Here is a 27,043-nt window from a genome sequence, read left to right on the forward strand (position 1 = left end):
GGCACGGTCCTGCCCAGGACTTAACAAGGAGAAAAGAAGTCACCAGGCAGGACGTGACGTCGTCCTCACCACCAAGTCTGCAAACCTGTTTTCACGGTACCCACCTCCTCCTTCTTCTCTATCATCGAAACAGAGAAAATAGCCCACTTTTCCTCAAAGGTCAGTCCCGCCACAGGCGGTCTAGACCCCATCCCTTCCAGCTTTCCACGAGCACGCTCTCTCTCTCTCTCTCTCTCTCTCTCCTCGGGTCTTCCCCGCTATCTGCTGCGTGCTTCCAGCCACCACGCAGACACGTGCGTGGTATGTCTTCCAGCGTTGAACAGAGACCAAAAAATTACAGAAAAACAAAGCATGTTCTTAGTCCCTCTCAGAGCCAAGTCTCTCCACAGAGTTGACAAGACACGTGGTTTTCCCTTCCTTACTTGCCGTTCACCCTTTAACCATTTTAAACTGACTTCCACCCCCCACCCCCACCCGGATCACAGAAACCACTGTTTTGCTTAAGGTCACCACTGGCCACTTTTGTAACCTCATCGGACTCCACCTCTTAGTCTGCCAGCTGATCACCTCCTTCTTGGAACTCTCCCCTCTCGGTTGCCAGGCCGCCACACTTCCCTGGTTTCCCTCCTGCCTCCCCAGTCGCTCTCCACCTGCGCCCTGTGCCAGCCCCTTCTCCACTCAGCCTCTACGACTCAGAGCTCCTCAGAGCTCCTCGGCACTCTTCTCTCCCCACTCTGTAAGCTCTCTCGGAGCCAGTGACTCCCAATTTCCCATCTCCAGCTCAGCTGGCACCCCACAGACCTGCACACGCAGCCACCACCTTGACGTCTCCCTAGATGGGAGAGGAACTCTTCATCCCTCCCCGACGCACCTGCCCCTCAGTCTTCCACACTGTGGTCAATGGCACTTTCGTCCACCCGGTCGGTTCTTGCCGGAAACACGGGAGTCATTCCCGACACGTCTCTCCCTCACCACAACCCTCCGTATGGAGTCTGAATATTTTTGCCGAATGCCTGAAATCTCGGCTTCGGGATTTCTTCTTCAGGAAGGGAAGGCAGGGGTCAAGGGTGATTTGTTTGGTCACCTCTGTGTTCCCAGCGCTTACTACAGCACCCAGCATGAGGTGTCTGCTCAAAAAATATCTGTTGAACAAAAGCCGAAGTTCTTCCCCAAGATCATCTTTCTAAGCCAGCCAGGTTCTCTAGTGCCACCATCCATCAGGCTACTCACCGAAACCCCAAGGGTCACGATACCGCAGTGCTCATCCTGGAGGTGAGGAGCTGGGGGAGTCCGGGAACCCCTTTCTCAAAGGTGACCCTCACCTGGATGAGGATGAAGAAGAAAAACTTCTAAATGGATTTAAAAAAAATTTTTTTTTTTACATTTATTTATTTCTGAGAGCGAGAGACAGAGCACAAGTTGGGGAGGGGCAGAGAGAGAGGGAGACACAGAATCCGAAACAGGCTCGACATGGGGCTCGAACTCACAAACTGTGAGATCATGACCTGAGCCGAAGTCAGACGCTAACTGACTGAGCCACCCAGGCGCCCCTAAATGGATTTTTTAAAAAAATCCACTATATCGCGTTGTCACTGAACACCTTAAGAGAAGAACAGATTTCCTATTTATTCTAGAATACTAGATTGAGAGGCTGTTGTCACCTCCCAGGTAAAGGGAATCAACTTCCAATTTTTTAAAGAGTGTGTTATCCAATCTGCAGACATCTCAAGGCCCTAGGCCTTGGGACTCTGCCTCTTCCCCAACTGCACGTTTTATTTTCAGCAACTGGTGAAATACTAAGAGCAAATAAAATCAATGTTTCTATTTTTTAAATTTCTGGGCATTTGGTAGGAGAAAAACACCCCTCCCATTTTTGCTTCTGTCCAGTCCTTGTTATTAGGGAGAAGTGAGAGCTGGCTGGGAAGGCGGGAGACACACAACTGGAGACATGATGCCAAAGGCACAGAGCGATGCAGCACAGTCCTCCCCCTTCTCAACCGGGTTCTGCATCACAAGCATTCAGCAAGCACGGTTCACATACTTTCGGGAGAACTTGGGGCCAAACGACCTGGCCAGATGATTTCCTCTGACTGAGTGCCTACTGTGGCACAAGGCTACATTGACTTGAGCTAGGTAAGTCAATAAAACAAGCTACTGGTCGAGCAGGACAATTTCCAGTGTGAGTCCTTGTAAAACAGAATTAGAACCCTGAGCCTCCCCCCTTTGCCCAGATTTTATAGTTCTGAAATTGCAAGGAAGAACCAAGTTCCAGACTGTTCTAAGGCCACACTACCTCGGAATCTTTAAAAGGAGACTCTACAAGGTGGTCACAGTGTTGTAAAGAAATTCACAAGTTAATCTGACCAAGCTCAGAACCACCTCTACAATTCCAATTTCCATTCCTCCAATGATCCTTTCCTACTTTCCTGCTCTAAGAAGTCAAGTTTATTACAACTATGTCATGTTTAACAAATTTCATTTCTACACTATGACCACTGCTCCATAAAAGGCAGAGTATCAAACTTAGAATGTGGAACGAAAAGGCCGCAGGATTCCATTCCTAGCTCATTCTTGACTTCTGGCATGCCAACTCCTAACAGGCTTCCTTGCAGAAAGAGTACACAACAGGAAGAACCACTCTCTCTCCAACATGTGGGGGAAAGACAACTAGGCGATAGGCATGTGCAGAAAATCTTGGTCCACACAAAATACTAACGTTGTGTTTTCATACTCGAAGGGTCAAAATGCCTCTAGTGCCCTGCAGGCCAACAAACCTTAGGCAAGCAAATAAACATTTCTACCAAACTAAAGAGTCTTGGCAAAATGTAAACATTCAAAAAGGAACTTCAACTATCATTTGGAATGACGGCCACCCAAAGTAAAATGTCAGCACAGATGTCCCTTCTTTGTGAAATTCTCCTTGATTCCCAGCTATCCCTAGGCATGTCCTCTGTGGCCCTTCAGCGTCATAGTCACAACACTATTACACCTTATAAACTGTATCCCTGTTATGTGGAGACACAGAGCCCCCTGAGAAAAAGGGTCATCATCTCAGCACCCGATGCCCAAGAGAAACTCAATAAATACTGAGTGATCCAAGGATTATAATGAGCTTGGGGCTGAAGTTTTGCTACCTTTGGCTTGTATGTACACAGACCAATGAAGACACGCTAAACACCTGTTTAACGTCTTCCCACCTGCCCTTCCCATGAGGTGAGCAATTGCAGAGGTCCCTGCTCACAGGAAAGTATAAGGTGACTACACTTACAGTTTAGACTTGCATTTGACTTGATGACCTTTGCCTTGGGAACTGTTACAATAATGAACAAGTGGAAGGCATAAGAGACCCTACAGAAACAGAAACAAAACTCTAAAATACTCAGAGTGAATCGCAGAAGTTACATGTTCATCATCAGGTTCTTTACCTTTCGAGATGTCCGATCTGCTCTCTCTTCTACATTGGGACACGGAAGAACTTTCCAAGAATGAGCTCTGCCTCCCAAACAGAAGGGAATTTTTAGGTCAAAGTGGAGTGACACCAGCTAGTCCCACATTGAGTCCTACAGGGACGAGAATGGAGAAGTTCATACCCCAATTCACACCAACTGCAAAGAAAACCACCCATTCCCCAATGCTCTGTGGCCAACAGAGTATTTGGAAGGAGTAGTGAGAAAATAATTAGGTCAAAAATGGAGAATGAAGGCAAACCACTAAAACTCAAAACGCAAGGAGACGGAGCAGCACAGCCCAAATCCGCCCCCCTGAAGACGGGGCTGTTTCGCAAAACAAAATCCGCCAGATGTGAAAGCCTAATGCTAATCATCGTTTTTACTTTTCTCCACAACCAAGAATAGTCACCAACAGGCTGCAAAACAAACTTTTACTTCATACCTTCTTTACGCTCTTGGATTTGGCATGATGGAGATGTTGAAAAAAATACTGCAAAGCTTTAACCGCGAGTGGCCATAAGATCATTTAATTTTCAAAAATCAGCTGGTCTAGGGCAGGAGCCCTTAACCTGGGACCCACTGCCTCACATGGGGTCTGTGGAGAGACTTGGTGGCAGCTGTGGACTTACTGGGGGGAAACGTCCATCTTCGTTTGTACTCACTCACCTCTTCAGCAAAAGTCAGCACTGCCTTCAATTGTGAAGGGAGCTAACGACCCGTGATAGTATTAGCAACCCTGTGACTGTCACCAAGACAAACCACAGGACATTTTCATGTCACATTATACTTGCTGCAGATACTTCAACACAATATTTACTCATCACTAGTTCAAAATTACAGTATGGTGAGACCTGCAGCTACATTTTGTTATTTAATGTGTTAGAAAGAAGCATATGTATTACTATATCATAACTGATTAACATTTTGATAACTGTTTCCATGTCATTTGTAAGTCCATGTGTTTCATTTTATGCATTTTAAAAACACAGTTCCCAAAAGAGGTCCTATATTTCATTAGCCTGCCAAAGGTGTATGTGTGACATAGGAGGTTAGGAACAAATAAAGTTGTTCTGGGACAAATAAAAGTTTCTATAGACTCTCACAGCGCAGTCAACCAAGGTAGACGGACAAGTGGGTTATTCCACCAACAATATTTCATAGTTGAAGAAAATTAAGGCACCATGAAGCCAAGTAACATGTCCAAGATCACACAAATTTAGGGCAGGCATCAGTCTAGGTGAGCATTCACAGCATGTACATTCCTACTCTGCATGGGGACCTCTCCTTACATTCTCCGATTGTCATCACTCTAACTTCCTCGTAAATGGAGAAGAGGTATCACCTTTCAAAAAATCAGTAGGAAACCAAAACCCAGATGATAGAACAAGACAGATGCATAAGGTACTCCTTTTTGTTCCTTGATCAACTATGCTGCCATGATTGTTACAAAAGCTGAAAGTGGTCTGTTCCTGAGAGAGCAGTCTTTTAGAAGTGAGAAAAAAGTTGGGCTACATCATCTCTCATTCTCAGAAGTGTTCAAAGCAGTTTACAGATAGGCATTCACTTGTTAAGCAATGCAATGTGTTATGAGTGGTCAGGGCAGTGGGATCCCCACTTCATCAATGGGAAAACTGGAGAATAAATATGAGAGATTAGTTCAAAGTCACAGAAGTCAATGGGAAGCCAGCTTCCTGATTCCAAGTTCATGGCTCTAACCACCATCCCAAGTCACCATGATCAAATAATTTAGTTGGTTATAATGCTTGTGAAACCTCTGTACGTTTTCCCCCCTATAAGCCAGAGAGCATTTTCTTTTGATTCACAGCAGCAGACACTTCTGAAGGCTATGGGGCAAATATCCCATAGAACAAATTCTAATGTGCATAAGTACTTTTTCACCTATGTTAGTCATCTAAAAATCGAGGTCAGGGATCCTGAGCTCAAAAGCCAAGTTACATACAACTTGCCTTCTAAGAAGAGACCAGTGTGGAATCGTTCCTTCACCTTTTAGTCAATGACCTCCTTACCAACCTACCATATCTTGTGGAACTATTATCATCTAACATTCAACACTGTTACTACAAAATAGCATTATAATCGTTCAGTTATAGACCCTAGGTCCTAAAACTGTGAGATGTCACCCCAGCCCCAACTTTGCCTTAGATTTTCTTTTTTTTTTTTTTTCCCAACGTTTTTTATTTATTTTTGGGACAGAGAGAGACAGAGCATGAACAGGGGAGGGGCAGAGAGAGAGGGAGACAAAGAATCGGAAACAGGCTCCAGGCTCCGAGCCATCAGCCCAGACAGGCTCCAGGCTCCGAGCCATCAGCCCAGAGCCTGATGCGGGGCTCGAACTCACGGACCGCGAGATCGTGACCTGGCTGAAGTCGGACGCTCAACCGACTGCGCCACCCAGGCGCCCCTAGATTTTCTTTTTTTATTCAAACCACCTATTACTGGAATCCTCATTCTTCAAAGCATCCTTACATCATCTAACTTGTCCTTTCATGAACTCATCTCTGTCTTTAATAGCTTGGGTCTTTTTTCCATAGTTAGTAAGCATGTCTTTCTTACATTTGTACTTAGGACCAAAACGTTATTCACAGTAGCATTAATCTCTTGCTAAAATCCCAAACCACTAGTACCAAGACAAAAAACCAAAATCAACAGGGCAATCATGCTGCAAAATCTCCATGCAGAGTCAAACTCACACATGACTGTTACCCACCCATAACCTTTTGCCCCTCCCAGGCCCTACCTCTCAACTATTTTACTACTCATCCTTCCTACCTGCTACTTCGGACTCATCATTTTGTGCTCTGTGCACAAGAGTCCAAATCTCTGGTCTAAGAACGAACACTTAATTCTCGAATATTTCAAATGCTAGTTATCCACCACACATCACTGATCAAAATGTATCTCTTTACACAGCCACCAAATCACTTTCCCACTGAAGTCACGGCCAGGGAGCAATCCATGTTTGCCTTAACCAAAGACTAACTTTGCACCAATTCCATCCCACCTTAGAGTCTCTCTCCACCAAGAGATACTTATGCCTATTTCTCTACCTTGTCCAGTAACTTTATTCGTCCCTAACTGGACTAGAATTTAGGCTCTAAGTCCTTCTTCTCTATCACAGACCAGGGGGCCCTTGGAGGACAGATTTGAGGCCTCCTCCTTCAGGCTTGGGAGCCACCAGGTAAGGTCCCCAGCGACAATATTACAGGCCTCTGGCCCTTCCCTCTGAACATAATAACCAACCCTGCTGTTGTTCTCCTTAGGATATCTCCATTTCACCAGGCTCACCCAACACTAACCAGTGACATCTTAATAGTCTTTGCAACTTTCAAAGGTCAATGGCTAGGGCTCCACTTTGGAAATCACTGTTGTGTCCACGACCCCCACAATGACTCAGTGACCTAGACATCACCACCTCACCTACTGGAGCCCTTTACTACTCATACATGCTTCTTAGCTTTCACTTCCCCTCACCCTTCAACAAGTCACTGGCCTGCAAAGTCCCCTTTACCTCTCTATCCACCTCCGGGGTCTTACAGACCCCACCAAACTCAACCCGAATTCCCTTATTTAGCTCTCCATCTCCCCCCTCCAAAGCCCCTCCATCCCCGGACCTTGGGACCGTCCCATCTCCTCGTTCAGCCTCTCCAAGCACTGCTTGGGACACAACCTCTAAAAAATCGAGAGATGCCGCGGTCTCTTCCCACTGCTCAGTGAGCGGTGGGCAAAGGACGTCCCCCCTCCTCCCCCACAGGTTTCTCCAGACTCAACTCACTAAATCCGCAACCTCGACCCCCGCCCCTTTTCTCCCCTCCCCCCCAACCCCTACGGCTCTTCGCGGCTGTGGCCACCCCTGCCCCCAAACCGGCTCAAAACACGCGGACCCGGCCCCCCCACACCCCCGACTCCAGCCCTTCCCCTCCCCCTCCCCCCCGAGGTGCCACTTACCCCCGAGGCGGGAGTGGGGGAGGGGAGAGGAGGAGCGGAGTAGGGGAGGAGGTTTCGGTCCGGGGCGGCTCTCAGCCCCGGGGGGCCGGGGCCGGGGCCAGCGGCAGCGGCGGCGCAGCGTCTCCCCCCGGCGGCGGCAGCGGCGGCGGCGGCGCCGTCCCACTCCCGCAGGCACACATAGGCTCCATTGTCCGCCGGCGCCTCCCCCTTTCCGGCTCCCCCCTCCCGGTCCCGCCCCTTCCCCCTCCCCTCGGCCCTCCCCCAGCCGCACCGCGCCACGAAAGGTACCGCCGGCCCCGCCTCGGACGCGAGCGGAGAAGTGCCCCCTCCCCCGGCCCCGGCGTCCCGCCCGGCGGGGGACTGGGGACTGCCCCTCCCCGCCTCGGCGCTGGGCCCGCCGCCGGGAAGGGCCCGCCCCCCTCCAAGGGAATGTCACTTGTTCCCCCTCCCGGAACGCGCGCGATGGTACCAACCCGGCCGCTTCCTCCTCCCCTTCCCCGGCCTTCCCGGAGAGGCACCGCCCCCAGCGCCCCGCCCCCCAAGTAGCCTCGCCTCCTCGACCCCGCCCCTCCCCGGAACATTTTACTATGGGACCGCCCACCGCCAGCACCACCTCCTGTTTTGCATGGGCACGCCCATGGGGTCCCCGCCCCGGTTCGTCACCCGGCCAGAGGTGACGCCTACTCCCCACCTTAAAGCGGCAGAGCCCTGTTTCTCAACTGAAAGCACCTCCCCAAGGGCCGGTGGGGTGGGAGGTGCGGCCGGGGAGGGTCTCTTCTTTCCCCGAGCCGTCCTCCGCGCGCACGCACTCACCCGGACCTCCCCACCGCCTGCTGCAGCACCGGGGAGCAACCCCAGGGGACCAGTAAAGGCACGGAGGGGGGCAGGGCAGCGTGGAATTTGGCCATCTTTGACAGAAACGAATTGGAAGCTGCCAAAGGAAGGGGTCTTTCCCTCACTCTTCCCTGCTGCCCTGGTCCCGGCCTAGTCGTCAGTCTTCAAGGCGACCCCCTCACACCTCCAGGATGCCACTAGCGCAGGTCCCGCGTTTTCACCTCTCAATCTGTGCACTGCATTAGCGGTTGCCTGCTTTCTCCCCTCCCAGGGGAGCAGGCCCCTCTTGGGGTTGCACTCTCCCCCACCCTCTCCAAAGCCGACTCTCGCCCGGGTCCTGCAGACACGATGGCTGGTGCCGGGTCTCTCCTTCCACGTCCGGCCCAGCCCAGCCCAGCCCAGCCCCGCTCGCGCGTCGCAACCTGGTGCCCTAGAGGACTTAATGCCCAGATCCTCGAATGGCTTCACAACCGCTTTTTGATCGAAGTATCGCTCCCCTGATTTTTCGGGAGGCCTGTGCTTTGGAGGACTCGAAGCCCAGGCATCCCGGCACTGTCCCCTGTGGAGTGGGAAGGTAACCCCTTAGATTGCACTTTTTCTCAGAAGGAAAAATGACGGCATCCTGGTGACCGCATGTTGCTGAATAAAGCTCAGATTAAGGCTACTCCTGTTTTATCTTTGTGGCCCTCGTTGCTGCCGTGACCAACTGTTATTACAGACACGTCTACTCCACAGTCCTCCCGGGAACACACTGTTGTTACATCTCTGTATTTGTGCTTTGTAGAATCTTGGTCTAAGATGTTTCTCTGCAACTTCGTGCACTGGCCCTACAGCCTTTCTGAATCAGTTAAGTGAAGACTGCCTATGTTACAATGTACTGCCTAGTCTCCCTGAAGAAAGAGGGGCAACATGGCCAAGAGAAATAGATAAATTTTCTTCTGGTTTTGCTTCTACCACCCATAGTTTTAAGCAGGATGCTTAATTCTGTAGTCAGTTTCCCTGTCTACAAAGTAGGAAACCTACCCTGGGGCAATCTTTTAACTAATGGTGCTGGTTGTAAAGGAGAACCCTGAATGATGCTTTGGAAACCACTTAGAAGTCTTGGGTGGCCATGTAAGTTTCTATTCCGTGTCTCCCCAGCCTAGATCCTATGAAAACCTGTTTTTTCATAGCAAGATGTTTTCTCTTTGTCTTCCATTATGACTAAGGATATAAATAAGGAAAAAAAGACAATAGTATATTTAAACAATACAAAGCTGGGGAGCCTGGGGGCTCAGTCGGTTAAGCGGCTGACTTCGGCTCAGGTCATGATATCATGGTCCGTGAGTTCGAGCCCCGCGTCAGGCTCTGTGCTGACAGCTCAGAGCCTGGAGCCTGTTTCGGATTCTGTGTCTCCCCCTCTCTCTGACCCTCCCCCGTTCATGCTCTGTCTCTCTCTGTCTCAAAAATAAATAAACGTTAAAAAAAATTAAAAAAAAAAAAACAACAATACAAAGCTAAGATCAATTGAAGGATTCCAAATGAGAAACAATTAAAATGCTTTTCTGTCAAGTTTTGGAGGTAGGTGAGAACCTCTATAAAAAGAAGACAGGGGGGAAAAGTAAGGTATGCACTTGTGAAAAGACAACTAAAACCAGGAATACGCAAGAAACATTTGGGATTGCAAACGTAGGTGGAAAGAAGGGATTTACAGAAGGTACCTGTAAGAGAAAACCATTACTAAAATAAGCTCCTGGGTGGGGTGTTCCAGGCCTGATCATTTCTATTCAAAGTCAAGCTCACTATAACAATAATACATACAAAAAAGTCTTAACCGTTTCACTAGGCATTACGCCCTCAACTTCATGTGTCAAAATTCAAATTATTTACTGAACCAGAAGAAAAATGTAAATGAATACTAAATGTGCAACACTAGGGTAACAGAGCAATATATTAAGAATAACGTGTGCTAAAAGTCATGAAATCGAAAGGTTAGAGTCTCCATAGTAATGTTAAATTACCTGCATTGCACATGGGATTGAAATGCATTTAAAAATATTATTTATTCTATCAAATAGTTTATTTTACTAGAATTTTTGTCTTCTGAATTTTCTAACTTCCATTCATTTCCATCTCACTTGAGAAATAATTCTATTTTGCTGTATAGAGATCTAGCATGCTGTATGTACATAAATACTAATGGATGATGATGGAATCATTTTTAAAAGCATCCTATAAATAAGAGCTTCAAACTATTTCTGCTCCTCTTGAAATTCTAAGATAAATCATTTTTAATCCAAATGGTTAACAATGTTAAAAATTGAGGCTTTTGACACCGAAGAGACCTGGGTTTGTTGTTGTTGTTGTTTCCTTTTTGAAATTTGCTTCTCATAATGATGATAAAGCACTGACTCTGATGTAAACATGGATGGTATAAATTTGGCCTGTTAGTTCTTCAACTATTCACAGTATCTTTTATTTAAGTTTGACTCCCGTCTTTTTTTTTTTTTTTTTACCTATAAATTCCGCTTTCAAAATGTTTTTGTTCCCCCAGCTCTTGATAAACTTAGACTGAAATTTTAGGGTTGGAAAGAACCCCCTTCTGTTTTACAGAGGTGAATTCTAAGACACAGACGTTTAATGACTTGCCAAGATTATACCCATTTTTAGGGAGTAGAATTGAAGTCCAACACTCTTCAGCACTGTTAACTGCCAAGCATTGTTCATTCCTACTAATATTTATCATTGTAGAAGAGAACATGAAGTTCTACCTCGGGATGTTGAAAGTAAGACTCAGAAAGCCTGAGCCCACTCAGCCAGCTGGTGCTAGGGCTTTCAGAGGCCCTAACAAATTCTTCCCTTGGTCAAAGCCCTCAGTTTGTCTAGTTTCCTGCTGTTTATACTGTTTCTTACTGATTCATCTACTCCATTGTCCAAACCAAAACAGGCAAGTTTCAACCCCAAAGGAATACTACCAAGAGAGTCATTTGTGACTGAAAATGAAGGGTTAGGATGGAATGGTGTCTTAACCTTTGTAGTCTACTGCCCAATGCTGTAATAAAATACCCAGCAGGCAATTTCTTTGCTAGGGTGCCCATGAAGGAGAATCAAATCTCCCTAACCCAGCTTTCACCAGTCCATTTAAGTCAATGGGGAGTCTCAGAGCTTCATCCCTACTGGGAAAACTTAGGGCTAAGTGTCTCTTTTGTAAGGAAGAAATCAATATTCCCACCTCCTTCCTTCTGGCCACTCCACCTGGGGCCATTGGCACTTGAATGTGAGTGTGGGTCTTGCTCTTTGTCACCACAAACCTGCTGTCCACAATCTGGGAATTAGAGGCATCCTCTCTGTGAAAGCTCTGACAGATCTGCGATGTGACGCTCAGATTCTTTGAAAAATTACCATCGATGTTTCCCTTTTGTTTTTCGTACTCAGACCTGTGTGGTTGTGTCTCCTAACCTCATGTCTGCCATCTAAAGGTCAAGCCTTGTGACTTTCAGACTGCTATTTCCTTCCGGAGCCCCGAATGACTGATATATAAATGCTGATCCTCAGAGTGCCTGGGTGGCTCAATCGGTTAAGTGCCCAGTCTCTTGATTTGGGCTCAGGTCATGATCTCACTCGGGGATCCAGCCCTGAGTCAGGCCTGAGTCAGCCCTGCTGACAGTGTGGAGCCTGCGTGGGAATCTCTCTCTCTCTCCCTCTCTCTCTCTTCCCTACCCCTGCTTGTGCGCTCTCTCTCTCTCTCTCTCTCTCTCAAAAATAAATAAATACACATTTAAAAAATAAAATATAAATGCTGATCTTCTTCCCCAGTCTTTGGACCACAGTCCATCATAGCTTAACAAGAAACACGTGGGATGTTTTAGGTGCTCCAATCATGTCTCCCCAAATCTCTTCATCTTCATTCCAGTCCTTCACATCTGCCATTATAGACCCACAACCCTTTTCCTCTTCAATTGCCATTAATTTCCTGTTTCATTTTGTTCTTCACCTCTTTCCCAGCAATAATTCTAAGTATTTCTACTACTTCATTTCATTTTCTTCTCCCAGACATACCTCTAGAAACGCTGCCCTTCAGATACACCTATTTTATTTCTCCTGGGTTTCCACCCTCCGAGCTGGAGGCCTCCCACTTCCCACAATCACCCTCTCCCTGGCTTCTCTGGAACTGCAACTGGACCACACCTCCATGGTTTGCATCCAGGTTGCTCTCATGTGCCACGATGCCTTTCTGGAGTTCCTGGCCACCCATTGTTCCAATAGTGAAAATGCCTAATCTAAGATGTTTGTTTCCACTCCTGGGCTGCCAGACATTATTAGAAAAAAACCCACAAAACCGAGAAAGTGGGTCCCAGCCAACATTTAGGCGATAGAGCTTCAACTGAACTTTGTTACTATTTACTCAGCAATTCTTCCATGTATCGTCATCACCTCCTATAACACTTCCTGCAACAATTATCCCAAATTTTATCCACTACTCCTCCTACATTGCAAGACCTACCTTGTCATCTCACCCCACCTCTAAAGGAGTTTTTTACTTGGTTATTTCTCTTCCATCTACTTTGCCTTTGCCTTAGTATCTCAGTAAAATCTTTCTTACTCCAACACTCTTCTTCCCTTTTCTTTTTATTCGCAATTTATCCAAAGGGTAACCTACATTCTCACCATCCATTTTCCTCCTCTATAATTAACCCAAGTGTTCTACTAGAATTCTCTTCAACATGGCCAAACCTAATCGCCCAAAGCATCCAATGAATATCATTTCCTTTCTGAATCTCTTATAGTTTGAACCGCAAGATAGAATGTTATTTTGATTTTGTCTCCCCCACCACACCCCCAATTTTATTGAGATGTAATTGACACACAACATTGTATAAGTTTAAGGTATACAATAACATACTTTGATGTATGTATGTACTGTGAGATGATTACCACACTATGAGTAATTACCATCCATCACCTCACAGTTATAATTTTTTTGTGTGTAATAAGAACTTTTAAGATCTATTCTCTCAGCAACTTCAAATATATACAGTATTGTTGACTATAGTCACTACATTCCCAGAACTGATTCATCTTACAACTGGAAGTTTGTACCTTTTGAACACCTTCACCCATTTCCCCCCGACCCCCTACTTCCTGCCTCTGGTAACCACCAATCTGTTCTGTTCTTGTAAGTTTGGGGTTTTTTTTAGATTCTGCATATAAATGAGATCATACTGTATTTCTCTTTCTCTGACTTATTTTACTCAGCATAATGCCCTCAAGTTTCATACACGTTTTTGCAAATGGCAGGGTTCTTTCTTTTTTATGGCTGAATAATACACCACTGTACATATATAACACATTTTTAAATCCATTCATCCGTTGATGGACACTTAGATCATTTCCATGTCTTGGCTATTGTAATTAGTGGTGCAGCTGTCTCTTGAGACAGTGATTTCACTTCCTTCATATAGATACCTAGAGGTCTGTCTCCTTTATTGATTTAAATTCCTCTTTTTGTCTCCTAATTGTGAATGTTCCTTAAAGTCCTTGCTTCTTTAATCTTTCCCCTCTCCAAGTCTCCGTAAGATGCCTCTCTCACTCTTCTAACTACAGCCATTGCCCCTTTGCGGAGGACCAACACACCCTAGGGCCTTTGAGCTTAAATCCTCCATTTCTGTCTACTCAGCCTGCCTATCTACAATCAACTCAACATATCAAAAAACAAACTCACCATCTTTCAAAATTAAGTCTTACCTCTGAATTTACTATCTTTAACTCATGCTCAAAACTTTGGCGTAACCCTGACTCAAAATCTCCATCCATCTATCTCTTCTCAGTCACCAGTGTCCATAAATTCCTCCTTAAATCAATTTCTTGTTTTCTGGTCCCAACTTGGGCCTGCTGTAATAGCCTCCAAATAGTCATTCCAGCCTCTAGCCTCTCCCCTTGTCAGTCAGTTCTCCATGCTCCTTCCAGATAGGTCTTCCTAAAAGACTTGTTTATATATATTACAGTTAATGCAGTGTCTATTCCTGTCTGATTACTTCAGCCCTACTGGTTCTTCTGGGCCCAACTAGGGCCCCTCTACCCTAAGATCTCAATGGTGTGTGTGACAGGAACAATACTGCCTTTAGAGTCATCTGGACCTGGGTTTGATGGAATGTTGGACTACAGTTTACTAACCAAGTAACTTCAAAATGAAGAAAAAGAAATGTTCTTTTCCTTCTCATCCATTATAGAAGGTGTTTATATCTCCAGTTTTAGAACATAGCATGGATATGCAAACTTTTAACACCCTGTACCTTTTAAGGTAGTTCCTGGTCTTGCCCTATATCTGGAGAACAAAATCATATACCTCTCTGTGTTTTGCAATCATGTAGTCATTGCTATATTTACTGAGCAGCTACTAAGTGCTGGGCATCTTGGTGGTGGGGGGGGCGCACAAATATGAATCAGGTATCAAATTTTGTCCTCAAAGTCTAATCAGACTTATACAGATGATTCATTCATTTAAAAAGGGGGGAGGGAAGGGTTCAGTAAGTGTCAGGTGTTGTGCAAAGCACCAAAGATTCAAGTAAGTACACGACAAGTCCCCTCATGTTGGTACCTGGGATCAATCTAGTTAAGAATACTGACAAGTGAACATTTATAATCAAGTATAATAAATGCTAGGAAATGGATAAATACCAGGTGTCCGGGGCACACAGAAGAGAGGCATCTAATCCACACAAGAGAGTCACGGAATGCAACCAGACCTGAGCAGAATCTCAAAGAACGCGTAGGAGTCAGCCCAGCAAAGGACTCAGCAATGTGCAACGGCTCAGCTGTGTGACAGTGTATATAAATAACCACAATACAAGATAGAAAGTAATAAATAAGTGGCAGAGCAGAGGCAAAAAGTAAAATGGCAATCAGAGGAGATATATTATCTGGGGGCTGGGTGAGATGAGCAAAAAATGCATCATGGAAGTGGAGGCATTTGAGACTACCCAAAGGGGGCAGCAGGCAGGTTGATTCAGACCCGCAGTGGGGCTAAATCAATGCCTTCTCCACATTCTGTGCAGCACCCTCGCACAATGGCACCACACCTTGTCTGCTGCCACGAGGATGACGATGATGATGATGGTATCTAAGTCTTGCTCATAAAGTTGGCTCTTCTGATTTCCTAGAATGCTTGTAAGGGGAGACTGAAGATTCAGCAGAGCCATTTCTGGGTAGAGGGCCCCTCCATCAGACTGCCCGGCGTTGAATTCCACCATCAGAGAGTTGTGTGATCTTAGAAAAATTACTTAACCTCTCTAGGGTTTCGTCTTTTCTTTCATAAAGTAGAGCGATGCTAATATTTTCCTCACAGGGTAGCATGAAGAATAAATGAGCGCCCACATGTAGACATGTAGGACTAGTGCCTGGCACATAGTAAGTCCCCAGTAAATGTTGGTTATCACTACATTTCATCATCTCTGGATTATCCACAAGGGGACTGGCTTTAGGGGGAGATTTTAGGAGCACTGAGAAGGTTACCTCCTCAATACCTCACTTATTCTCACATTTAAATCTCCCTCACTGGGATCTCGTCAACTCTCCTAACACACTCCTTTAAACTCTGCCATTAGAAATTCATACCTTTGGATTTAAGATGTCCCTTCCCCAAGCCCTTGGGAAGGGTAACACAACAAATTATTTTAATAACTTATCTGGCCAGACCTCTGCCCTCCTTAACTGTTAACTGTATGGAGGGAATGTTGTGGAGAAGAAAGGAAAAACTAATTCTGGAGTTTGGAGAACCTTCCCAAAAATTAAAGCCAGGAGATGCTCAGAGGGCTTTCTGAAGGCAGTACGTCCTCTGGGATTAGGGGAAGGGTCAGATTGGACAGAGATGCCAAGATGTAACAGTGAAAACAAAAACAAGGTCATTTGTGTCAGTAAAAACAAGCTTTACTAACTTAACAGACAATGCTGACCTTGACTTGGGGACTCTCCACTTTCTCTACTCTGTGTTTCAGAATAAATAATTTCACTCAGGATCAAAGTTGAATCGTATCAATGAAGAACACTATCAAAAAAGGTGATTCAAAAAAACCCTGGTTTTAAAATTTCATAATGACTTTTACATGTTTGCTTTCTTAGTTATTGTTTATCAATGAGAAGTTAAATTAACACTTAATATGCATTTTAGTGCCAAATTAAATCGAGTGAGAATTTCAGTAGAAGGTGAAGAAATAGTCCTTGTCATGAACCTTACAGTTCAGTTGGGAAAACACAAAAAGTTTAGTAATAATTAATTCCTAAATTGTGTTACAGACATGACAGACAGGAAACAAACTCGACTTTGGTGGGGGGCGGGGGGCGGGGTGGAAAACAATGAGTAGAGTTTGGAGCAATCATCTGCAGCACCAGAAGTTGAACTAGGCCTTGAATAGAATTTGAGCAGTTCCAGGTGGGGATAGTGACCCAGGAGGGAGAGACAAGGAGCCAAGCAAGAGGCTGAAAGGAGAACAGTGTATGTGTGGACAGAAAACGATAATACTAATGGTGATTACAAGCCAACACGACCGCTGCCTTTACTTAGTATTTGGTATATGCATGTGCCAGGCAATAGTCTAAGGACTATATTTATATCGTCTCTTATAATACACACAATGACCCCACAAAGTATGAACTATTGTTCCCATTTTACAGTTGAGGGGTCAGATACTTTGAGAGATAAGTCACTATCCTAAAATCATGTAGTTTAAGTGGGAGCTGAGATTGAAACCCGAGTGGGAGCTGAGATTAAAACCCAAGTCATTCTGAGGTGAAAGCAGGTGTTGGGTGCAGGGACAAATGCAACTGAATAACTAGGGTAGGAGTTCATTACACAGAACACAATAGTGAAGCATGCACGAATGATAACACCGTTAAAAAAACGAAAAAGCCACCCTTTACCAAACGCTGCTTAAGGAATAGACACCTTCCTTACAGCATCATCCAGAATGTGATTTATAGTTATACCCATTTTACAGATGAGAAAATCAAAAATGGTAAGGTTGAATGACTTGGCCAAGCCTCGCGGCTGTTAAATAGCACACAGTTCAGATTCAAACACTAGGCCAGCAGCAAAGCCTGTGTTCCCGCTGCTTTTCCTGCCTGCCTCCCTCCTTGAGCACAGGAAAAACTGGGTAAAAATAACACTACTGCAATTTGCATGGCATTCTTCAAAGCCTTTTCATACTCGCAGCCACACCTGATCCTTATGATAGCCATGTGATAGGTTTGGAAGAAACCTGCATCATAATGAATAATAATAATAATAGTCATAACAATAATTAAAATAATAATATTACGGGGCACCTGAGTGGCTCAGTCAGTTAAGCGTCTGACTTCAGCTCAGGTCATAATCTCATGGTTCATGAGCTCGAGCCCCGCGTCTGGCTCTGTACTGACAACTCAGAGCCTGGAGCCTACTTCAGATTCTGTGTCTCCCGCTCTCTCTGCCCTCTCCTGCTCACACTCTGTCTCTTTCTCTCTCAAAGATAAATAAACATTAAAAAAATTTAAAGTAATAATATTAGGCAGCACCGAGTTCCCCATACCGCCGGCACTGTGCGGAGGGCTTTACATGGATTGTATGGTTGGCTTACGGCAACCCTATGAGATAGGCTCTATTATCAATCTTACCTCGCACATGAAGAAACCATGGCTCATAGAGGTTAAATAACTTAATGAAGGAGGCTGGGCTCAGATAAGTTGCAGAACTCATACAAGGTCATGTGGCAGTTAAGTGCGATTCCTGGACGAGGGCACAGCTCCCCTGGTTCCACATCCACGCACACCCTTTGTATGTTACTCTTCTAACAATCTGCAGCTCCAGGAAGGAAGGTAGACCCACAGCGGGCCAGGAGAGCAGATGGAAGGCTGCAGAAATTTCGGTGTGAGGTGATGCAGACCCAGAGAGGGTAACATAAAGGTGAATGAAAAGGCACCACCTGAGGAAGGCTAGAGTAGCTCATTGCTGAAGCGTGTGAACGTAAGAGGAAGGAAAAGAGCTCCAGTTTGGTTTCTAGCCTAAAATGGGGGGAAGTGGCGGGGTTGGTGGGGGTGGGGGGAGCACTGTGGTCAGAAAGGGGGGGCGCGTAGTTCAAAACCGACGCTGGTCCACAGTGAGACGTACTACATGTCACCCAGGGGCAGCCATGAGAGAAAAGACAGGCGACATCAAGTGTTGCGAGAACGGGGCGGGGGGGGCACTGTAACCCCAGCACGTTGCTGGGGGAAACGGAAAATGGTGCCGCCACCTTCAAAAACAGTTTGGTAGTTCCCTAAAAAGTTAAACGTAAGTTGACCATATGACCCAGCAGCCGTTCCACCTCTAGGTGTCTAGCTAAGGGAAAGAAAAACAGGTCCACACAGACTTGTGTGTGAATGTTCTATAGCAGCATTATTCTAACAGCCAAAACGCGGAAATAATCCAAGTGTCTATCAACCGATGAGTGGATAAATAAAATGTGGTGCGTTCCTCAGCAATAAAAAGGAATGGGGTACTGACACACACTATAACATGGCTGTACCTCAAAATCGCTACACAAAGGGAAAGAAGCCGGGCGCACAAGGACTGTAGCCTGCATCATCCCCTCTATACGCAATGTCCTGGAAAAGGCAAATCTATAGAGACAGAAAGCAGATTAGTGGCAAGGAAAAGGCACACAAGAGGAAAGAAAGGTGTCGCGGACAAAACCTTTGGTGTCACTACCATTCGGGGCAGGGATGATGCTTTGCCTTGGTTGATAGGGTGCTCACTCTGGTAGCCAGGTGTCCCACTAATATTAAAATTTACTTATATTCCCTAAGCTCGCACCCCACCCCCACCACGGAGAACAGAGGTCTGTGCCCCAAGTCACGGCAAACGGCAGGGTCAGTCTATGTGGGGGAAAATTGTCTCTACGTGACTAAAACACACAAGGAGAGTGGGAATGGACTGAAAGTGTTCCCTGCATTTGGCTGCTAAAAAGAGAACTGCACAAACACTTTCACCCAAATTAGAAATAACATCAGCATTAGGGAGTGTGGTGTTTCAAGAGCAATGATATTTCACTTAGTCACTAACCAACACCCGGGGTGGATATCATGCTGGACCACCCCCCCGGGAATCAGGCTCTTTGGCCTCCATGTGGACTTCTGACTTCAGAAGGAGCCAGCAGTGATTTTCAGGGAAACTCTACAACTGCTTTCCCCAGGATGCAGCGACCCCGGGGCGCCTGGCTGGCTGGCTCAGCCGGTTGAGTGAGTGCCCCTCTGGGCTCTTGATTTCAGCCCAGGTCATAATCCTAGGGTCGTGGGATAGAGTCCCGTGTGGGGCTCCATGCTGAGCATGGAGCCTGCTTGGGATTCTCTCTCTCTCTCTCTCTCTCTCTCTCTCTCGCGCGCGCGCGCGCGCGCGCGCACGGGCTCTCTCTCTCTCTCTTTGCTCCTCTCATAAATAAATAAATAAATACATACATACATACATACAATGACCTTCTTCCTCTGGCCCCCACCCCAAGCCTAGGACTTTGGGAAGGGATCCTCCCAGGCTAGGGACTAAAAGATCCCCTCCCTCCCCCAAAGCCTGACAATCCTTTTATGTTTCTCCTTTCACGTCTCCAGTGAAAATGAAACAAATTTAGACTACTGCCCTTGGTTGTGTAATATAGGGGGAAAAAGAAAAGAATCTAGGATCTCCAGATAGAGGCTGTGGAGTATAGACAAGGAAGCCCAGGGCCAGCCAACTGACCCTGGCTTCAGGACGACCCACTACCAACATCACATGGGGGGGGGGGGCGGGTTGTGCAGCTAAGCAGGGTCTCTTAATCCCAGGTTTACCTGGAGACTAAGGCAGGATTTTGGATGGAGGAAAAAAATATACGTTTACTTGCACTAACTTCTAACTGGAACTTATCATTTCCTTCAAACAGGAACACAGGCAATACATCAAGGCTGTATGAACCACCCGTGACTTTTTCACCAATAGAATCACAGAGATTTTTGTATCACCTTTCAGTTGTGGCAGACATCCCAAATATCGCTTAAACTCATCACCGATGACACAATTACAGTAGTTACTAAATTTGCCAGTAGACCTTTTTATTAATGTTCTAATAAAGAAGCACATATATTAGTGTATGGCGGATTTGATGCTTTTGGCATTTTGATCATGTTTCATTGTAACGATTTTTGCAATGCTGTGCATTTCATTCTATGTGTTTAAAATTATAATTCCAACCATAGGTTTCACCAGACTGCCCAAAGTGCGTCCATGTCCCAAAAGAGTTGAAGGACTCCAGGGCTGGAAAACTTTACCCGAGTCCCTCTCCAGCACCACCAAAAATGAGCCTTCCTACAATGCAGGCAATCCCACCATTAGAGAACATTTCCTTCGGGTTTTTAAGATTCCCATTAAAATGCAAATGCCCCCAAAGGAGAAGAACTTCTCCGCGTGTTATTTGTTAACCCCTTAAATAGGGTTGTTTACCAGCTAGCTGAGCACAACACCCTACAATTCAATTAAACAAACATTTATTGAGCTCCTGCCACGGGTAAGGAACCGGGCTTGGGGATAGAGAGGGAAATCCTCTAAGGTTTCTCCTCTCAAGAGTGCTTGCAATCTAGTGGGGGGAATAAAACAAAGCACAGAAAGGGCAGGAGGTGACAAATGGCAGGGGAGAAGGGCAGGGAGCAGAGCTCGTTCTGGGACGGAATGGCTCGGAGCAAACAGATTCCTTCAGGCACGCATTCCAGGACTGACAGAGTATGGACCTCAGAGTACAACCTTGGCCAAGTTCACTGCCCAGTGTGGCGTTAACCAGGTTAAGCAAAGCAGGAAGAAAGCCAGGGCAGTTGAGTTCTCAATTGGGGCCTGCAAAGCAGAGAGGAGGGAGTGACTTAGGGCCGGTGGGGGCAGGGGAGAGTCTAGAAAGACTGTTGGTTGTGATGAATGTGGCACGGAGGAAATGACACATGAGCTGAGCCTAGTAGGGTAAGTTTTTTAAAAAGAGAGGGGGGTGGGGGAGGGGAGGGGGGAGGGGCACCGCATTCCTGGCAGAGGTATGCGTCCTGGGTCTGTTCTGGGGATGCCTGTAAAGTGAGAGTTTAGGGACAGCGAAGGGGCCAGGCAGGAAAGATGGGGACTAGAATGGTAAGACCAAGCTGTGCTGTGAAAAGATCTTAAGTTGAATGCGGAGGAACTCGCACCCCATCCCTCTGGAACAATCAGAAAAGTCTTCATGAAGCAGCGCCTTCATGGTTGAGCTGGGCCATTAAAGCACTGGAAAAATTTCAACAGGTGGGGATGGGGCGGCCAGGGAGGGCTTCAGGCTAAAGGAACAGCAGAGCCAGCAGGGGCCCAAAGCCCAAGGCTTGGTGGGAACCACGCGGGCGGTGAGGTGAGCGGCCCAGGGTGTGGGGCCAGTGGCGCACCCAGGGGAGGGGGGGGCAGGATACCTGGCTGCAGGCGGCAGGCAGGGCAGCGTGGCCACCGCACACGTTCCTCGCCCCAGAGCCATCCCACCAGGTCAGATCCTCTCTGGCTGGAGCCTGTTTACCAAACGCCATAGGTGATCTTGATGCGCAGGATCAAAGGTGATCTTCAGGGGCTGGGTAGCAGAAATGGCTCCTTAGGGAGGTGGGTCTTGAGTGCTGGCTAGGAGTGTGCACTTGGGTTAGAAGGCCACCCTGAGCTGAGAATGGACCCCGAGGGAGCACAGTGTTTGTGGAGCGGCGGTTGCTTAAGGGAGTGTGAGGGGACTGAAGAGTTTAGGATGGGAAGTGTGGGGACCCAGGAAAGGGCTATTATAGGGGTCCAGGCAGTGGCAGTGGGAAGGGACGAATGTGAAGATGTTTGGTGACAGAATCTACATGGCACACCGGACAACTAAAGTGGATGGAGGGGCTGAGTCACAGATGACTCCAGGGACTGGCGCTGGGCAGTGAGGAAAACAGCAGGACCTTTACAAGGAAAGCAGGGGGGTAAGGCGCCCCGTGTGAGGAAGCCTGTGTGTTTAGATGCCAAGCGCTGGCAGAGTCAGAGGCCAAGAACCGTGTAGATTTTTATTTTGAGGGAGGGCACTCGGTGCTCAGTGGGATATGGGAGGGGACCCAGGTGGCCCACCAGGACTGGGAGGGGGCAGAGCAAGGCCTGCCTGCCTTTATCACCATTTTGTTGAGGGCCCAGTCCCCCAACGGGGTGACAGGAGCCCTGAGCTGTAAACCCAGGCCAGCCCCTTCTCTTCTCAGGAGCTCTTGTTTCCTCTTTGGAAAAGCAGGTGATAATAAAACTTATCACCCACTCATCTCCTGGGAGTGCTGGAGAGCAACCAATATACATACATAAATAAGTTTAAGGCACTCCGCGAGAACAAAGTGTGCTAGAAATGCTAAACAATAATAAATTCAGCCACCTCCTCCACCATGATAGTAAACAAGGTGTCTTCTTTCAAAAACAGATGCGGTTATCCAGATACTAACTTTGAGGCTGTCTGTGGCTTCTAACAAGAAGTAGGGAAATCTAAACTCTTGATTTTCAAGAATTCCCTCATTGGAGAATCTGAGTGACCCTAATACCTGCATCAAACGGAGGTCTGGACCAGACTGCAGTGAATCAACATGAAAATTATTTTATCAGCCCACCTCCCATCCTTTGTATCCACGTGTGACTAATATCAGCATCCAAACGGCAGGCAGTCCCCACCCCCACCCCCAACTGCACTCTGTCACACCCCTGAGGTCCCTGTCTTGGCAGAATGGTGCCATATAAAATATTCACATCCTAGGTGGGATGTGTGCAATCTACAAGGGAAAGGAGGCTGTCAGAAAAAGTAAAAGAAAAAAAAATAGCACTCCTAAAATGACAAAGGTTGCAAATCCATTTTAAAGGAACACATCTCTAATGGTTTGTTCTGTGCATAAGCACATCTCTTAATAAATCCCACACCAATCTCTGCCCCCCTAAAGAGCAGACCTGATAGGTAATAACTCCCCTCCTCTGTGGTAAAATCCAATTTTCACACCTGGTAAATGAAATAACTCCACTGTGAACCAAGGTCGGGTTGGGGTGAGCCGTTAACAGAAGGTTAGGGGCTGTGCATCATGTAACAGCTCTTCTGGGAACCCTTTTCAGAGATTTGCTCTTTTTATACCAGTTGATACTATTCAGCCAGAAAACCTCCAACCTCCTAGGTTACAAAAGCTGAAGGCTTTGTCACCTGGAGTGGTTATGAACGAGCACTACGGTTCATGGGTCACATATGTGTGAGGCCTGGCTCTGGCCTTTACCTCTTGTTGGTAGGAAGTTTCCTTACGATTTGTGTACTTGTAGGAGATAAGCTTATACTGCATGCCTGACAAATTGACCATGAGAAGGGACGATGCTACTGAAATTTACCACCGTAAAGGAGTAAGACACCGGAGAAAAAAAAAATAGAATGCCAAAATCCACTAGGATCTGTGTACTGTACAGACCTAATCAGGAACAACAAAGTGGACGTCTGTAGGGAATCAACAACAAAACACACACGTACACACACACAAACAGAATACCAAAAGACATACACATTGGGGCGCCTGAGTGGCTCGAGTCAGTTAAGCTTCGGACTCTAGGTTTCCCTTCAGGTCGTGATCTCACAGTTTTGTGAGTTTGAGCCCCGCGTCGAATTGCCAGCAATTTGGAAAAAATTTAAGATCCTCGTCTCACATCGTATAATAAGAAATTCCAGAGGGATTAAAGAGATAAATATAAAAACGAATCAGTTAAAAAAAAACTGGAAGAAAATGTAGATGAATACTTATCTGACCTTGGGGACAGGGAAGGATATTCTCAGAATAAAATCAAAGGAAAAATAAGTAAATAATTCAATAGATTTGACTGCACAAAAATGTAAAATTCTGTCTGTAAAAAAATTCATAAAACTGGAAGACCAACAACCTAATAGAAACAAAGTATTTCCAACAAATAGGATTTTAACAAATATGACTGAAAAAGAAATTAACCTTATTAGTATATAAAGAGCTCATACAAAGCAATATGAAAAACATAAACACCTGAGTTAAAATTTGACATTTCAATTTTTAACATTTCAAAATTTACCATTTAACACCCACAGAAAACTAATAGAAAAAAAATCACTTGAAGTGGCGAACACATCATTCTAACTAATGACTGAAGAAGTAGGAAGTCAGTTGTATTTTCTGTGATGGCCCAGCACACGGTAAACACTTCATAATTATTTGCTGACTTGTTCAGATTAACAATAAGTAAGAAAGTCCCACTGGCAATTTGTAGGATCACATACTAATGCAGGGGTCAGCAAACTGTTTCCGCAAACTATTTCTGTAAAGGGCAGACAGTAAATATTCTGGGGTTTGTGGGCCACATAGTCCCCATTGCAACTATTCAGCTCTGCCACTGTAGGGCGAAAGCAGCCACAGACGAGACGTCAATGAAAGAATATGACCATGTCCCCAACATGCGTTCTTTGTGCAAACTTAAATGTGAATTCCATATAATTTTAACTTGTCATAAAATATTCTTCTTCTTTTGATTTTTCTTCCCCAACCATTGAAATGTGTAAAAACCATTGTTAGCTCATGGGTGGTACAAAAACAGGTCACAGGACAAATGTGGCCCATGGTTCACAGACTGACCTGTCCTAGAGCAACATTTTTGGTAATCAATTTAACACTATATATCAAGAGACTTTGAAAAGGCTTTGACTGTATACAGGTTGGCCAGTATTAAAGTAATCAGGTACAAATACTTTTTTAAATAAAAAATTAAAAGTATATACTCTATTCCCTGATTTTCCAATAATTCCCTTTCTGGGAATTATTTATAAGGAAAAAGAAAGTGTGGACACTCAGAAATTTTTACAAAGAAGCATCTAAACATCAGCTGAATAGGGATGGTTAAGTGTTCCCTGGTACATTCATACAGTGAAATATTATACAGCCATAAATCTTTTAAAAAATGTATGACATGAGAAGAATGCTCATGATATAAAGCTATGTGAAAATAGCAGAATACAAAATGTATACATCCTAATTTTTCAAAACATACGTAATACAATTTACAGAGATAGAAACATGTATATGCATAGAAGAATGAAGGAAATGAATTAAAATGTGAATAGCGTTCTAAAAGCCGGGTTCGTGGGTCATTACGTTTTTCTTTCTTCTTTTGTCCTAATTCTCTACGATGAATCATTATTAATTTTGTAATTAAAACAATACACTGGGGTGCCTGGCTGGCTCAGTCGGTGGATGGAGTGTGTGCCTCTTGATCTCAGGGTTGTGAGTTCGAGCCCTGTGTTGGGTGTAGTGATTGTTTAAAAATAAAACCTTTAGAAAAAGAAAGTTCACCAATATTACATTTAAAATAGAATAAACTGGGCAGCAGGGGGGAAGTCCAGAATCTCAAATTCACATAGAATATTCAGAGAAGAAAAAAAGAAAAGCCTTTCAAATGCCACCTAAATGTAAAATCTTGACAAAATCTGCAATGAAAACCAGATCCAGGCAACTGAAAGTTGCCAGGGTCTAAAATTCATGCAAAATCACCACAGGAGGGGAAAAAAGTTCTGATCAAAAGCAGCTGAGACCCGGAATCTACAACTGCCCCTGCACTGAACACATCCAGAAAAGAAGAGATGAAAAGGCTGCCTTGGGTCCTTGTGCTCCGTGGGGCTGGTAGGGGGGACACAGATGGCTTCTTGTTCCTACCCCTGGACACCGCCCCCACCCCCCCACCCCCCACACACACAATTAACCACAAAACAGCCCTTGCCTCAAGCTTTGGGAGGACAGAATTCTACAACCAAGGCTTGCTTCTTTTGTTTTAGCGTGGAAGAGGTATGACTTCTCTCTTCCAAGTGTTACACCTAGATGCATCTTTTTGCTAGAGAGAGGAGTTAGGCCAGTCTTTAAACAAGAGAGGGAAAGTTCCCCCAAGCACACTTTAATGGTTTCGCAGTTTGGTCTAGAACCTGACCCATACACAATTAGCATGTGGTCTATCCTCTGGGGAGTTTACTGTGTGCCAGTCAATATACTACACCTTTATATTGGTTGCTTCAGTTAATTCCAATAAGAAGCCAACGAGGGGAACTTTTCCCAACGTTAAGCAAGTGTCACAGCAGTCAAGACATACCAGATAAGACCTGGAGGGATCCAAGTGTTTGCCCAGGCCCATCTAGGTAATAAGAGGCAGAGCCAGCTTTCAAATCTTTTTTTTTTTTTTTAAGTTTATTTATGTATCTTGAGAGAGAAAGCACGAGCAAGGGAGGGGCAGAGAGAGAGGGAGAGAGAAAGAATCCCAAACAGGGCTCCATGCTGTCAGCGCAGAGCCCGACTTGGGGCTCGAACCCACGAACTGTGAGATCGTGACCTGAGCTGAAGTCAGACACTTAACCGACTGAGCCACCCAGGCGCCCCTCAAATCTTACTTCTAAGTTTTTGGCATCAGTGGCTGAAATACTTCTACTACCAGACTGTAAGGAGAGGCGGGGAGGGCACAAGTATTACCATCAAACACACAGAGTGCAAGGTTCAAGATCATAGCACAAGTTGATTTCTCTTGGCTTCAGTTTTCTCACCTATAAAAATGGGAATAATAAAACCTATTTCTCAGACTTTTTGCAAGTTCAAAAATAATATAACAAAAATACCTAGTACATAGTAAGTCCTCAATAAATGGTTGCTATTAAGAGAACACAACGACATATATATACTACATATATAACATACTACATATATATATGCTACATATATATACTACATATATATGCTACATATATATACTACATATATATGCTACATAT

The 27,043-nt window shown here is 45.5% G+C and overlaps 1 protein-coding gene across 5 annotated transcripts in view; it reads right to left on the reverse strand.

The window, feature by feature from the left end:
* The window catches only part of BCL9 (BCL9 transcription coactivator), an 84,321-nt gene that overhangs the window by 17,643 nt on the left and 39,635 nt on the right, over nt 1-27,043 (reverse strand). For 4 of the 5 annotated variants that reach the window (XM_049616469.1, XM_049616472.1, XM_049616474.1 and 1 more), the window contains exons 2-3: nt 3,426-3,560; nt 1,231-1,322 (exon numbers count right to left, since the gene is read on the reverse strand). The gene's annotated coding sequence lies outside the window, so the exon portion shown is untranslated. Of the gene's footprint in view, nt 1-1,230; nt 1,323-3,425; nt 3,561-7,415; nt 7,612-27,043 lie in introns of those variants that run through there. The other variant, XM_049616470.1, reaches the window with a different exon arrangement.

The sequence above is a fragment of the Panthera uncia genome (assembly GCF_023721935.1).
Source record: "Panthera uncia isolate 11264 chromosome C1 unlocalized genomic scaffold, Puncia_PCG_1.0 HiC_scaffold_4, whole genome shotgun sequence".
Taxonomy (NCBI): Eukaryota; Metazoa; Chordata; class Mammalia; order Carnivora; family Felidae; genus Panthera; species Panthera uncia.